At 41.5% G+C, this 15531-nt stretch overlaps 5 long non-coding RNA genes across 6 annotated transcripts; all 5 read right to left on the bottom strand.

The window, feature by feature from the left end:
* Positions 1-177: 177 nt before the first annotated feature.
* On the bottom strand, positions 178-948 carry LOC116803389. 2 transcript variants are annotated; one of them, XR_004363590.1, is made up of 4 exons: positions 810-948; positions 554-752; positions 368-416; positions 178-313 (listed from the first exon to the last, which is right to left on the bottom strand). It is a non-coding gene; the product is annotated as an uncharacterized LOC116803389 (long non-coding RNA). The 2 variants fall into 2 exon arrangements; XR_004363589.1 differs by having other exon boundaries at positions 554-948.
* A 3533-nt stretch (positions 949-4481) lies between these two features.
* LOC116803395 lies at positions 4482-4744 on the bottom strand. Its single transcript, XR_004363601.1, has 3 exons — positions 4728-4744; positions 4644-4669; positions 4482-4585 (listed from the first exon to the last, which is right to left on the bottom strand). It is a non-coding gene; the product is annotated as an uncharacterized LOC116803395 (long non-coding RNA).
* Positions 4745-5580: 836 nt separating this feature from the next.
* Positions 5581-6235, bottom strand: LOC116803391. Its single transcript, XR_004363592.1, has 3 exons — positions 6146-6235; positions 5819-6078; positions 5581-5758 (listed from the first exon to the last, which is right to left on the bottom strand). It is a non-coding gene; the product is annotated as an uncharacterized LOC116803391 (long non-coding RNA).
* A 574-nt stretch (positions 6236-6809) lies between these two features.
* Positions 6810-7403, bottom strand: LOC116803390. The gene is made up of 3 exons (XR_004363591.1): positions 6967-7403; positions 6883-6908; positions 6810-6824 (listed from the first exon to the last, which is right to left on the bottom strand). It is a non-coding gene; the product is annotated as an uncharacterized LOC116803390 (long non-coding RNA).
* A 1708-nt stretch (positions 7404-9111) lies between these two features.
* On the bottom strand, positions 9112-10237 carry LOC116803400. Its single transcript, XR_004363607.1, has 2 exons — positions 9362-10237; positions 9112-9307 (listed from the first exon to the last, which is right to left on the bottom strand). It is a non-coding gene; the product is annotated as an uncharacterized LOC116803400 (long non-coding RNA).
* Positions 10238-15531: the final 5294 nt, after the last annotated feature.

The following is a 15531-nucleotide window of genomic DNA, read 5'->3' as shown; positions in this document are numbered from 1 at the left end:
AGTTTCAAACCAAGAGTTATTGATGTAGCCACACCATCGCCAAGAAACTCCAATCCATACATACAAAAAGGCTTCTCGGACGACCACACAACAAACCTAGCAAATAGAGTCGACAACTTAGAGAAGAAAATTGACATTTTAATGGCCTTAATCATACAAGGAAGAAACAATAATCTGGACATGGACACATCCAATTAAATCTACATCTATTTATAAATATATTAACGATATCTATATCCGATGGAAAAGCGCACTCCAGTCAGCTCCCAAACTCGTGCACGGTCACCACCTTCCTCGACTCAGCTTAATTTTCCTGGAATACAAATACAAGTAAATAACAGCAATAAAATTTAAACAATGCTCTCACCTCAACGCACCCGGATGAACAAGCCCAAGAAAACGCACTCCAGCTGATCCTGAAGAAACGATGAGGAGAAAATCAACCAGGACATAAAAGAAAAATCGGTAGATCGATATAAAAAGGATTAGCGTGGCAGAAACATGATGAATAAAAGGCGACTCGCTGCAGCAATTCATGCACAACGTCACTTACCTGAACTTTCTCGCCACACGGTCCCTGACAGTATCCCTCATCACCGATGCAATCTACCTGCAATGCAGCGCTGCAAAAGACGGGCCACAAAAGCTGCCTACGCTTCGACCAGGGCACCCAGCGCGGAGCTGCAAAATCCATCCTTCCTGCTACTTTCAAAATCCAGATCGAGAGCGCCTACAAGAGCTGACGCTAAAACCTAAAAATAAAACAATTAACCATAAACAAACTAAACAAAACAATCAAATGCACTTACCTACTTGACCACAACCAACTGCTGTTCCACATCTAAAGCAACTGACAAGAGGTGGCGAGCGTCGCAAAAACAAAACGAAATCGCCTATTTTCGCGATTATAAACACAAAAAATTAATAATCCTAAGACGCCGTGTCCACCTCCTGATGCCACTGCACAAAAAAGGATCACTATCCCGGAGCCGACATCATATTAAAAAGAATTAAAATCCTTATCCAAATTGTATAAATTTCCTCATTACTGTATTTTCAATGATTTCCTGATAATCTGTAAGGAAAGGAAAATTAATAAGAATATAATACAAAATTATTCAAGGACACACAGAAAATTGCAAACCTGACAGGCAAACCAGCAGATACAAAAAATGCGACCTCACCCTGCCGACTATGCGCACGTAAATCATGAGACAGGCACCGCAAAAGCAAAACTAAATCGCCAACTTTCGCGATTTTAAACACAAAAAGTTGACAATTTTATGATGCCGTCTCCTTCTCCTGATGCCAAAGCATAAATAAGGATCATTTGCGTGGCGCAGCTGCCACATCAATATGCTGAAAAAACTTGTCCTTAAATTGTATTATTCTCATCAGTTCTGTATCTTCGACGAATTCTCTCCTAACCTGCAACGAAAAGAAAATAAATAAGAATGCGATACAAAAACTACTCAAGGACACATAAATAATAACAAACCGGACAGACAAAGTAGCAGACGATAACAGACGGCTCCATCCTGCTGACGTCAAGCATGCAGCTCCAGCTTCCAAGACTCCAACTATTGAAACAAGGGAACACAAGCTATTACTGGGAAATATATATGTATAATATAATACTTATCTAATTGCAAACTTGATGACTCCAAAATCGCGGCACTTCAGCCGCAATAACACAATGACAAGGGCCTCCAATTTAGCCCCTACAAAACGTACCTGAAAAGCAAAAAATCAACGCAATTATAAACGCAATGCAATATTCACCCCAGACTAGCTTCCCCCATAAGTACCTGAAAAACAATAACAAACGCAGTTATATAAACAAATATACACAATTATAATACTTACCTTAAATTAAATTCCACTCAATGTACCTGAAACAACAAAAATTAATGCAATCATCAAATAACAAATATTATACTTACCAATTTCTATTTTTACATCCATTTCCATGGCAATCTCGTTGCGGCGGCTATCTGCAACAAATCTCGAGTCGGCGGCCCCAAGCAACCAATCCTGAAGCTATGGCCACAAGACGCGACGCACCTGGCTTCCTTCGGTGATTGTCCGAACTACAATCCCCACAGACGACTTCTCTGCCACGAGACGAACTCCACGACCATAATGCCAGCAGCTCAATAAAAACGCAATGACGGCTGCGCTGGACAACTCTTCGCAACTCTTCTTGACGACCGGCAATACGCATCTGCAATACAAACAAACTCACTAAACAATTGCATAAAGCTGCCATTGACGATATAATCGGATCTTCACCAAACGACGGCTGCGTGGGATGACGCAGCTGAGAATAAATCACCTGCAACTTGTTGCAAGTTGCCCACTTCCAGCGGCCGCAACAGACCACCGCCAAAATGCAACAAAACTTACCTGTGATGACTCCTGAGGCTCTCTGCGACGCGGTGCTCCTGTCCTTCTGATGGGGGTACCTGAAAAGAAACAAATAAAACAATGTTAGTCTAAAATTTTAATTTTTATTGCAAAATAATTTCATTTTAAAAATGTAAACAAACATGCAAGCTGATAATGTTACCAATCATGTCAATGTCTGAAATCCTTGCCTACAAAATACTAACTTAAAATTAATACTAACTAACTATGTCCAAGCCCCAAAAACTCACCCCATGCTATGTTAAACTCAAAAATTCAAATTATTGTACCTACATATTGCATTTATTGTAATCAAAGGCAAAATAAAGTTGTGGATGCGGAACAGAATTCATTCTGTCTCCGTACCTCCACCTACAAAGTAAAAAGGCAAAAAGTGGATATTGAAAGGAAAAACAGGACACGGGAGCCGGTCCAATGCTACAGATGCCAGGGCTACAGGCATGCCAAGAACTCGTGCATGAGGCCACCAAGATGCATGAAATGCGCTGGCGACCACCTGTCATCCTGTTGCACCAAGCCAAGAACCACCCCTGCTACCTGCGTCAACTGCTCTGGAGAGCACATTAGTGCATACAAGGGATGCCCCGTTTACAAGGCAGAAAAACAAAAGCTTGCGGCCAACAACATTGACACAAACAAAATACGCACAATTAAAGACGCAACTAACAACTTCTATAGACGTCAAGGCCCTCCTCCACGCAATAATACCCCACGGCTGCCACACAGCTCAGCGATCCTGAACAGATCAATCGCTGAAACTCGCCAGGAGGCAGCCAGAAAGTCGATGTTAAATCCTTTCCGCCAAAATATGAACGACAGAAGGCCACGTTCTTCTTCCCACGACACTGCCATTCAAAGCCGGCTGAATAAATGGCGCCGAAACATTAACAAGATACCCAAAAAGGGTAGGACAATTTCTAAAAACAACGCAAAGCCAAGAATGGCACCCAAGACAAGCAACCCAGCGCAAAGACATCTAGAAAATTACCAGGACATGCTCCGAAAACAAAGGAGCGAAGAGAATGACAAGGAACCTGAAAAAGGCACTCCAAATCCCATGCAAGCTAGCAATGACAGCCCTCCGACCACCAGCAGAGCTGCCAGAGCTAGTATTATACAAAGAGTTATTGATGTAGCCACACCATCGCCAAGAAACTCCAATCATTTCTTAAAAAAAGGATCATCGGACGACCCCACAAGAAATTTAGCAATTAGAGTCGACAATTTAGAAAAGAAAATCGACATTTTATTGGCATTAATTACTCAAGGAAGAGACAACAATCTTGACATGGATACATCCAATTAAATTTACAAATACTTATATCTATTAAAACGACATTTTATAAAGCTTCAAAATCAGTCCCCAAATTGCATAATTTTCCTCAGTCTGTATCTTCAAAGAATTCTCTCCTAACCTGTAATGAAAGGAAAACAAATAAGAATGCAATACATAAATTAATCAAGGACACATAAATAATAACAAACCTGACAGACAAAGTAGCAGATGCTAGTGGACAGCTCCATCCTGCTGACGACAAGCACGTAGCTCCAGCTTCAAAGACATCAACTATTGAAACAAAGGAACACAAGCTATTACTGGGAAATTTATATTTAAAATGTAATACTTATCTAATTGCAAACTTGATGACTCCAAAATTGCGGCATTCCAGCTGCAATAACACAATAACAAGAGCCTCCAACTTAGCCCTCACAAAACGTACCTGAAAAGCAAAAAATCAACGCAATTATAAAAGCAATAAATACTCCCAAGACTAGTTTCGTCCTAAAGTACCTGAAAAACAATAATAAACGCTACTATATAAACAAAGATACACCAAAATAATACTTACCTTAAATTAAATTCCACTCAATGCACCTGAAACAACAAAAATTAATGCAAACATAATTAACAAATAGCATATATAATACTTACCAAATACTATTCTTGCATCCATTTCCATGCCTATTTAGTTGCGGCGGCCCTCTGCAACAAACCTCGAACCGGCGGCCCAAGCTGCCACTCCTGGCGATATGGCCACAAGACGCGGCGCACCTGGGCCTCCAACTTAGCCCTCACAAAACGTACCTGAAAAGCAAAAATCAACGCAATTATTAAATCAATAAATACTCACCCAAGACTAGTTTCCTCCTTAAGTACCTGAAAAACAATAACAAACGCTACCATATAAACAAATATACACAAATATAATACTTACCTTAAATTAATTTCCACTCAATGTACCTGAAACAACAAAAATTAATGCAATCATCAAATAACAAACAACAAATATTATACTTACCAAATTCTATTTTTACATCCATTTCCATGGCAATCTCGTTGCGGCGGCTCTCTGCAACAAATCTCGAACCGGCGGCCCCAAGCAACCAATCCTGAAGCTATGGCCACAAGACGCGATGCACCTGGCTCCCTTCGGTGATTGTCCGAACTACAATCCCCACAGACGACTTCTCTGCCACGAGACGAACTCCACGACCATAATGCCAGCAGCTCAATTAAAACGCATTGACGGCTGCGTTGGACAACTCGCAACTCCTCTTCCTGACGACCGGCAATATGCATCTGCAATACAAACGAACTCATTAAACAATTACATAAAACTGCCATTGACGATATAACGGATCTTCACCAAACGACGGCTGCGTTGGATGCCGCAGATGAGAACAAATCACCTGCAACATGTTGCAAGTGACTCGCTTCCAGCGGCCGCAACTGACCACAGCCAACTTACAACAAAACTTACCTGTGATGACTCCCGAGACTTCCCAGCGACTCGGTGCTTCCGTCCTTCTGGCGGAGGTACCTGAAAAGAAATAAATAAAGCAATGTTAGCCTAAAATGTTAATGTTTATTGTAAATTAATTTCATTTTAAAAATGTAAACTAAACATGCAAGTCAATAATGTTACCAATCCATGTCATTGTCTGAAATCCAAGTCTACAAAAATACTAACTATAATTTATACTAACTATGTCCAAGCCCCAAACTCACCCCAAGCTATGTTAAACTCAAAATTCAAATTATTGTACCTATATATTGCATAAAATGTAATCAAAGGCAAAATAAAGTAGTGGATGCGGAACAGAATTCATTCTGTCTCCGTACCTCCACCTGAAATGTAAAAAAACAGTCCCTGGTAGTATCCCTTATCACCGATACAATCTACTTGCAGTGCTGCGCTGCAATTGACGGGCCATATAAGCTGCCTATGCTCCGATCAGGGCACCTTGCGCGGAGCAGCAAAATCTATCCTTCCTGCTACTCTGATAATCTTCCAGATCGACGAGCGCCTACATTAGTTGACGCTAAAACCTGAAAACAAATCAATTAACCAATAAGAAAATAAACAAAACAAATAAATAAAGCACTTACCTCAATAACCAGAGCCAACTGGTGATCCAACACAACCATCAAGAGAAGACCGGCTCCGCAAAAGAAAAACAAAATCGCCACCTTTCGCGATTATAAACACAAAAAACTGACAACCTTACAACGCCGTCTCCATCTCCTGATGCCACTGCACTCACAAGGATCACTATCCCGGAACTAACATCATATTAAAATGAATTAAAATCCGTCTCCAAATTGTATAAATCTCCGCAGTACCGTTTTCTCAATGACTTCCCGACAACCTATAAAGAAAGGAAAATTAATAAAAATATAATACTAAATTAATCAAAGACACAGAAAATTGCAAACCTGACAGGCAATCCAGCAGATACAAAAATTCGCCCTCATCCTGCCGATGATGCGCACGTAAATCAGGAGACGGGCCTCACTATAGCAAAAAAAAAAAAAAAAAAAAAAAATCGCCAACTTTTGCGATTATAGATACAAAAAACCGACAATTTTATGATGCCGTCTCCATCTCCTGACGCCATTGCATAAATAAAGAGCAATTGCGTGGAGCAGATGCCACACCAACATCCTGCAAAACATGTCCTTAAATTGCATATTTCTCCTCAGTTCTGTATCTTCAACGAATTTTCCGCTAACCTGTAATGAAAGGAAATTAAATAAGAATGCGATACAAAAATTACCCAAGGACACATAAATAATAACAAACCGGACAGACAAAGTAGCAGATACTATTAGCCTGCTCCATCCTGCTGACGACAAGCACGCAGCTCCAGCCTCAAAGACTCCAACTATTGAAACAAGGGTACACAAGCTATTACTGGGAAATTTATATTTAAAATGTAATACTTATCTAATTGCAACTTGATGACTCCATATCTGCGGCATCCCAGCTGCAATTGCACAATAACAAAGGTCCTCCAAACCAGCTCTTACAAAACGTACCTGAAAAGCAAAAACAAAATCAACGCAATTATAAAAAATACTCAATACTCACCCCAGACAAGCTTCCTTTAAGTACCTGAAAAACAATAACAAACGCAATCATATAAACAAATATACACAAATATAATACTTACCTTAATTTAATTTCCACTCAATGTACCTGAAACAACAAAAAATTAACGCAATCATAAAAAACAAATAACATATATAATACTTACCAAATACTATTTTTGCATCCATTTCCATGCCTATAACGTTACGACGGCCCTCTGTAACAAATCTCGAACCGGCGGCCCCAAGCTGCCAATCCCGACGATATGGCCACAAGACGCGGCGCACCTGGCTTCATTCGGTGATTGATCGAGCCACAATCCTCACTGACGACTTCTCTGCCACAACGAGACGAACTCCACCATCATAATGCCAGCAGCTCTATATAAACGCAATGACAGCTTCGTGGGATTACATTCTTGCCACTAACGATACAACTTACCTTAATCAAACGACCGCGGCGAGGGATGCTGAAACCGAGAACTACTAACCTGCAACGCCGGCCGGACATACTTGTTGCAAATGGCCCACTTCCAGTGGCCGCAACAGACCACTGCCAAAATGCAACAAAACTTACCTGTGATGACTCCTGAGGCCCTCAACGACGCGGTGCTCCTGCCCTTCTGGTGGGGGTACCTGAAAAGAAATAAATAAAACAATGTTAGTCTAAAATTTTAATGTTTATTGCAAATAATTTCATTTTAAAAAAAAAAAGGTATACAAAACAAGCATATGATAATGTTACCAGCCCATGTCACTGTTATAATCTAAAGCCTACAAAGAAAAATACTAACTTAACATTAAATACTAATCTATGTCCAGCCCCAAACTCACCCCATGCTATGTTATACTCTAAAAATTCAAATTATTGTACCTACATATTGCATTTATTGTAATCAAAGGCAAAATAAAATTGTGGATGCGGAACAGAATTCATTCTGTCTCCGTACCTCCACCTACAAAGTAAAAAAAAAAGACTCCTCTGCCATAATGAGACAGATCACACCACAATAATGGCAGCAGCTCCAAAACTACGTGACGACCGCTGTTCCGGACCTTTCTTCAGGCATCCTCTTCCCGACGACCGCCGAAGCTGACCTGCAATTTAACAAGCTAAATAAATAATCGCAAACATCTACCACTGAGGGTGGAAGAGAAAACCAACAAATGACAGCGGCGCGTCATATTCTTACCACCAATAAATTACCTGCAACGCTTTCCGGACATACATATGGCAAGTGGCGCGCATCCAGCGTCCGAAGCAAATTTCCTGCCAAATCACAACTAATACTCACCTCCAATGACTCTTGAGGCCTCCAGCAACTCGGTGCTTCCGTCCTTCTGGCGGGGGTACCTGAAAAGAAATAAAATGTATAATATTAGTACCTAATTTCAATGTTTTTTGTAAAATTACTACAAATTATTAATGTAAACAAAACATATAAGATGATAATGTTACCAGTCCATGTTTCTGTCTATAATCTAAGCCTAAAGCAAAAAAAAAAAATACTAACTAAATATTAAATACTAACTATGTCCAAATCCCCAACTCACCTCATGCAATGTTAAATTCTAAATTCAAATAATTGTACCTATATATTGCACAAAATGTAATCAAAGGCAAAATAAATTGTGGATGCGGAACAGAAGTCATTCTGTCTCCGTACCTCCACCAGTAAAGTTGAAAAAAAACAAAAGCTTGCGGCAAACAACATTGACACAAATAAAATACGAACAATTAAAGACGCAACCAATAACTTTTATAGACGTCAAGGCCCTCCCCCACGCAACAACACCCCACGGCTGCCACACAGCTCAGCAATCCTGAGCAAATCAATTGCTGAAGCACGCCAGGAGGCTGCCAGAAAGTCGGTGTTTAATCCTTTCCGACAAAATATGAATGACAGAAGGCCACGTTTTTCCTCCCATGACACTGCCATTCAGACGCGGCTGAATAAATGGCGACGAAACACTAACAAGATACCCAAAAAGGGTAGGACAACTTCAAAAAACAATGCAAAGCCAAGAATAGTACCCAAGACAAGCAACCCAGCGCAAAGACACCTAGAAAATTATCAGGACATGCTCCGAAAACAAAGGAGCGAAGAAAATGACCAGGAACCTGAAAAAGGTACTCCAAACCCCATACATTTTAGCAACGACAGCCCTCCTACCACCAGCAGGGCTGCTAGAGCCAGCTTCAAGTCAAGACTCATAGATGAAGCCATGCAATCGCCAAGGAACTCCAATCCTAACTCACAAAAAGGCTTCTCGGACGACCACACTTCAAACCTAGCAAAAAGAGTCGACAATTTAGAGAAGAAAATTGACAGTTTATTGGCCTTAATCATACAAGGAAGAGATTACAATCTTGACATGGAAACATCCATTTAAACCCACATCTCTTTATATCTATTCTAACGACATCTATATCCGATGAAAAGCGCACGTCAGTCTGCTCCCAAACTCATGCAAGGTCATCACCTTCCTCGACCCAGCCTAACTTTCCTGGAATATAAATTCAATTAGATAATCGCAATAAAACATAAACAATACTCTCACCTCAACGCATCCGGATGAACAAGCCTAAGACAACGCACTCTAGCTGATCCTGACGAAACGATGCGGGGAAAATCAACCAGGACATAATCGACGAATCGGTAGATCGATATGAAAAGGATTAGTGTGGCAGAAACATGATGAATAAGAGGCGACTCGCCGCAGCAATTTATGCACAACGTCACTTACCTGAATCTTCTTGCCACACAGTCCCTGGTAGTATCTCTTATCACCGATACAACCTACTTGCATGCTGCGCTGCAATAGACGGGCCGATCCCAGAACGACGAGCGCCTACATTAATTGACGCTAAAACCTGAAAACAAAACAATTAACCAATAAAAAATTAAACAAAACAATCAAATATTGCTCTTACCTCCTTGACCACAGCCTAATGGTGATCCAATGCAACCTACAAGAAGAGGCGGTCTCCACAATAGAAAAACAAAACCGGCAGCTATCGCGATTATAAACCCAAAAAATTGACAACTTTACGACGCCGTCTCCACCTCTTGATGCCACTGCACGTTTAAGGATCACTAGCGCGGAGCTGACACCACTTTTTAAAAAGTCTCAAAATCCGTCTCTAAAATGCATAATTTTCCGCAGTATGGTACGTTCAATTATTTTCCGATAACCTGTAAAGAAAGGAAAATCAATAAGAATATGATGCAAAATTAATAAAGGACTCACAGAAAAACGTAAAACTTGCGAGGTAAACAAGCAGATACAGATATGCGATTCCATCATCCTGACGCCACGCACGTAAATCCTTCAACGCAACCGACAACAAGAGACAGGCACCGCAAAAGCAAAATAAAATCGCCAATTTTCGCGATTATAAACACAAAAAGTTGACAATTTTATGATGCCGTCTCCATCTCCTGACGCCATTGCACAAATAAGGATCATTTGCGTGGCACAGATGCCACATCAATATGCTGAAAAATTTGTCCTTAAATTGTATATTTCTCCTCAGTTTTGTATCCTCGACTAATTCTCTCCTAACCTGCAATGAAAGGAAAATAAATAAGAATGCGATACAAAAATTACTCAAGGACACAGAAATAATAACAAACCGGACAGACAAAGTAGCAGAGGCTAGTGAACGGCTCCATCCTGCTGACGACAAGCACGCAGCTCCAGCTTCTAGGACTCCAACTATTGAAACAAGGGAACACTAGCTATTACTGGGATAAATATATTTATAATATAATACTTATCTAATTGACAACTTGATGACTCCAAAACCGTGGCATTCCAGCTGCAATTTGCACAATAACAAAGATCATCCAAGTCAGCTCCTACAAAACGTACCTGAAAAGCAAAAACAAAATCAACGCAATTATAAAAGCTACTCAATACTCACCCCAGACAAGCTTCCTTTAAGTACCTGAAAAACAATAATAAACGCAATTATATAAACATTTATACCCAAATATAATACTTACCTTAAATTAAAATCCACTCAACGTACCTGAAAAAACAAAAATTAATGCAATCATAAAAAACTGATAACATATATAATACTTACCAAACACTATTTTTGCATCCATTTCCATGCCTATTTCTTCGCGGCGGCCCTCTGCAACAAATCTCGAACCGGCGGCCCCAAGCTGCCACACCTGGCGACAGGGCCACAAGATGCGGCGCACCTGGCTTCTCTCGGTGATAGACCGAGCCACAATCCTCTCTGACGACTTCTTTGCCACGAGACGACTCCTCCACCATATAGCCAGCAGCTCTCAAAAAATGCAATGACAGCTGCGTGGGGCAACACATCGCAACTCCTCTTCCTGATGAACGGCAATTCTATCTGCAACATACTCAAACAATTGCATAAAACTGCCACTGACGATACAATTGATACTCACCAAATGACGGCGGCGAGGGATGCTGAAACCGAGAACAAATCACCTGCAACTCCGGCCGGACACACTTGTTGCCAGCGGCCCACTTCCAACGGCCGCAATAGACGACTGCCAAAATGCAACAAAAACTCACCTGTAATGACTCCTAAGGCTCCACAGCGACTCGATGCTTCCGTCCTTCTGGCGGGGGTATCTGAAAAGAAACAAATTATACAATGTTAGTGCTAAATTTCAATGTTTTTCGTAAAATCATTACATTTTATTAATGTAAACAAAACATGCAAGACGATAATGTAACCAGTCCATGTCTTTGACTATAATCTAAAGCCTACAAAAAAAAATACTAACTTAACATTAAATACTAACTATGTCCAAGCCCCAAACTCACCCCATGCAATGTAAAATTCGAAATTTCAAATAATTGTTCTATATATTACACACACTGTAATCAAAGGCAAAATAAATTGCGGATGCGGAACAGAACTCATTCTGTCTCCGTACCTCCACCAGTAAAGTAAAACACCTGGAGAAATTTTATAAGAGAAGGAGGAAACTCAAATCAAAGACACGATAAACTGGAGAACACATTAAATCAAAAATCAAGGGTATTTATACCACCACAACTATCGCAATATTCTTTTTATTTTTAATAAAAATAATACATATTTTAAATAAAATAAATAAAAAAAAACATGTCCAGTTCTGACCACCTTTTCTCTGAAGACGAGGTGCTTTCAATTACCTCTAGCGAGCGATCTTCCCCTATTCACGTAAATATTTCGCCTATGTCTCACGGGTCTGGCAATTCCCTGGTTAAAACGACCAATATTAACCAGAAGAAATTGCCTTTAAAACAAAAGAAAAGCCCAACTAACTCTTCTTGGGTAGCCATGAATTTCTTTAATTCCCTTTCTCTAAATATGAAAGAGAATATAAATGCAAAAAATGCCCAAATAGACCCCCTCTCGATTACCAATACTGCTGCAGTCAATGTTGGCGCCAAAAGCAGCATCTCGAAGGGGAAATCGCCTTCTTCTCCTCCATTCTCTTCACAAATACAAAAGCGAAATTCACTCCCCACAATGACTCAAACAAATACAGGAGCATACTCAAACACCGACGCTACTCAAAGAGAGTCTTTACCCACCACAGCGACCAGCACTAATGCAGCCGCAGCCACTAATACGGACATAGAATTAAGAGGCGACAAACCGAGCGACGCTATGGGAAATTTCCCCTCGCTCTCACACAGCGACAGCGCAAAGAAAAATCCCAGCTCATCAACCAAAATTGGACGTAATGCTTTTTCCCCTCCTACTTATACACACACACAAATAAATAAAGCCACCAAAACTAATTTAGAAAGCTCCTCTAGATCTGCCGCGCTTGCCAATCTTGACTCTTATCTCAAAAAAGACAATGATAATGACAGTGGGGAAATCGTTTCCCCACTTATACAAATTAACGAAAGCAAGCAGGAGGAAAAACCTAGTACAACTGTCAACGCTTTTTGGTCAATTTTTAACCCTAAGCCGGACATTTCTAAACTCAGCCTAAACAAGAAACCCACCATTCGCTCTGTAAATACTGGGAAAAGAAGCACTTCCCCTCATCATAGGAGTGATTCTTTACGCCCTGATGCCCTGGGTGATTTAAAATCAAAACCCAACAATAGATCCATGCCCACTGTGGGGAATTTAGCAACAACTCGCACCCTTAGTCGGCCTGCCGCCAAGCGGGACTTATTTAAATCACCGTCCAAGAGCCCAGACGAGCAGCCCATGAGTTTCTCGGAAGTGGTTGCTGGAACAGGTCCAATCTTAGTGGCACCTTCAGTTCCGGCGCCAACTACAAAAACCCCGGCCAAGAGAACTAATGACGACCTGGACTGCTCCAGTTTTAAGACGCCAAGTAAACGATTATGCGTGACCACCAATCTCAAGTCTCCCAGCATTTTCCCACCCCTCACCACACCCGTTTTTCAAAGCAAGGCAGCCAAATCTGTATATGAGGAATCCAAAACTAGGAATCTACACTCACACCAGCCGTTACCCTGCAGCACCAATGCTCCTGCACGCAGCGCAACGATGCCACCTCCTCAAAATACAGATGCTGAGCTGCCACCTTGGAAACTTGTGCCACTAAGCTGCAGAGCTCCACCCATACTTGTCGACGATGTTAAAGAAATTGTCCCGCTCCTGGAAAAACTAAATTATACAGCAGGAGTCTCCAGCTACACTACCAGGGCAACTGAAGGGAACGGGGTCAGGATTCAGGCTAAGGACATGACCGCCTACCACAAAATTAAAGATGTCCTTATAGCAAACGGCTTTCCCCTATTCTCCAACCAGCCAAAGTCCGAGAGGGGCTTCCGAGTTGTAATCAGACATCTCCACCACTCCACTCCATGCTCGTGGATTGTCAAGGAGTTGCTGACGCTCGGATTCTCAGCGCGCTTCGTCAGAAACATGACGAATCCGGCTACAGGTGGCCCCATGCGAATGTTTGAAGTGGAGATTGTCATGGCCAAGGACGGCAGTCATGACAAAATTATCTCACTCAAACAAATTGGTGGGCAAAGGGTGGATATTGAAAGGAAAAACAGGACACGGGAGCCGGTCCAGTGCTACAGATGCCAGGGCTACAGGCATGCCAAAAACTCATGCATGAGGCCACCAAGATGCATGAAATGCGCTGGCGATCACCTGTCATCCTGCTGCACTAAGCCAAGAACCACCCCTGCTACCTGCGTCAACTGCTCTGGAGAGCACATTAGTGCATACAAGGGATGCCCCGTTTACAAGGCCGAAAAACAAAAGCTTGCGGCTAACAATATTGACATAAACAAAATACGTACAATTAAAGACGCAACTAACAACTTCTATAAACGTCAAGGCCCTCCTCCACGCAATAACACCCCACGGCTGCCACACAGCTCAACAATCCTGAGCAGATCAATTGCTGAAGCACGCCAGGAGGCTGCCAGAAAGTCGGTGTCAAATCCTTTCCGACAGAACATGAATGACAGAAGGCCACGCTTTTCCTCCCATGACACTGCCATTCAGACGCGACTGAATAAATGGCGCCGAAACACTAATAAATTACCCAAAAAGGGTAGGATTACATCAAAAAATAATGCAAAGACAAGACTTGCATCCAAGACAAGCAACCCAGCGCAAAGACACCTGGAAAATTACCAGGACATGCTCCGAAAACAAAGGAGTGAAGAAAATGACCAGGAACCTGAAAAAGGTTCTTCAAATCCCACGCAAGTTAGCAAAGACAGCCCTCCTACCACCAGCAGAGCTGCCAGAGCTAGCTTCAAACCAAGATTTATTGATGAAGCCATGCAATCGCCAAGAAACTCCAATCTTAACTCACAAAAAGGCTTCTCTGACGGCCCCACAACAACCTTAGCAAACAGAGTCGACAACTTAGAAAAGAAAATTGACATTTTAATGGCCTTAATCTTACAAATAAGAAACAATAATCTTGACATGGACACATCAAATTAAATCTATATCCTCTTACATCTAAATAAACGATATCTTTATCCGATGGAAAAGCGCACGTCTGTCTGCTTATAAACCTCCTCCACTGTCACCACCCTTCTCGACGCAGCCTAATTTATCTGGAATAATAATTCAATTAGTGGATGGCACAAAAACAATAAACAATACCCTCACCTCAACGCATCCGGATGAGCAATCCTAAGACAACGCACTCCAGCTGATCCTGACGAAACGATGCGGAGAAAACCAACTAGGACATAAAGGATGAATCGGTAGATCGATATGAAAAGGATTAGTGTGGCAGAAACATGATGAATAAAAGGCGACTCGCTGCAGCAATTTATGCACAACGTCACTTACCTGAACTTTCTTTGCCACACAGTCCCTGGTAGTATCCCTTATCACCGATACAATCTACTTGCAGTGCTGCGCTGCAATTGACGGGCCATATAAGCTGCCTATGCTCCGATCAGGGCACCTTGCGCGGAGCAGCAAAATCTATCCTTCCTGCTACTCTGATAATCTTCCAGATCGACGAGCGCCTACATTAGTTGACGCTAAAACCTGAAAACAAATCAATTAACCAATAAGAAAATAAACAAAACAAATAAATAAAGCACTTACCTCAATAACCAGAGCCAACTGGTGATCCAACACAACCATCAAGAGAAGACCGGCTCCGCAAAAGAAAAACAAAATCGCCACCTTTCGCGATTATAAACACAAAAAACTGACAACCTTACAACGCCGTCTCCATCTCCTGATGCCACTGCACTCACAAGGATCACTA

Source organism: Drosophila sechellia, unplaced genomic scaffold, assembly GCF_004382195.2.
Source record: "Drosophila sechellia strain sech25 unplaced genomic scaffold, ASM438219v1 Y_07, whole genome shotgun sequence".
NCBI lineage: Eukaryota > Metazoa > Arthropoda > Insecta > Diptera > Drosophilidae > Drosophila > Drosophila sechellia.
Note: the sequence above shows the minus strand (reverse complement) of the source record. Positions and strands in the feature narration are given on the sequence as shown.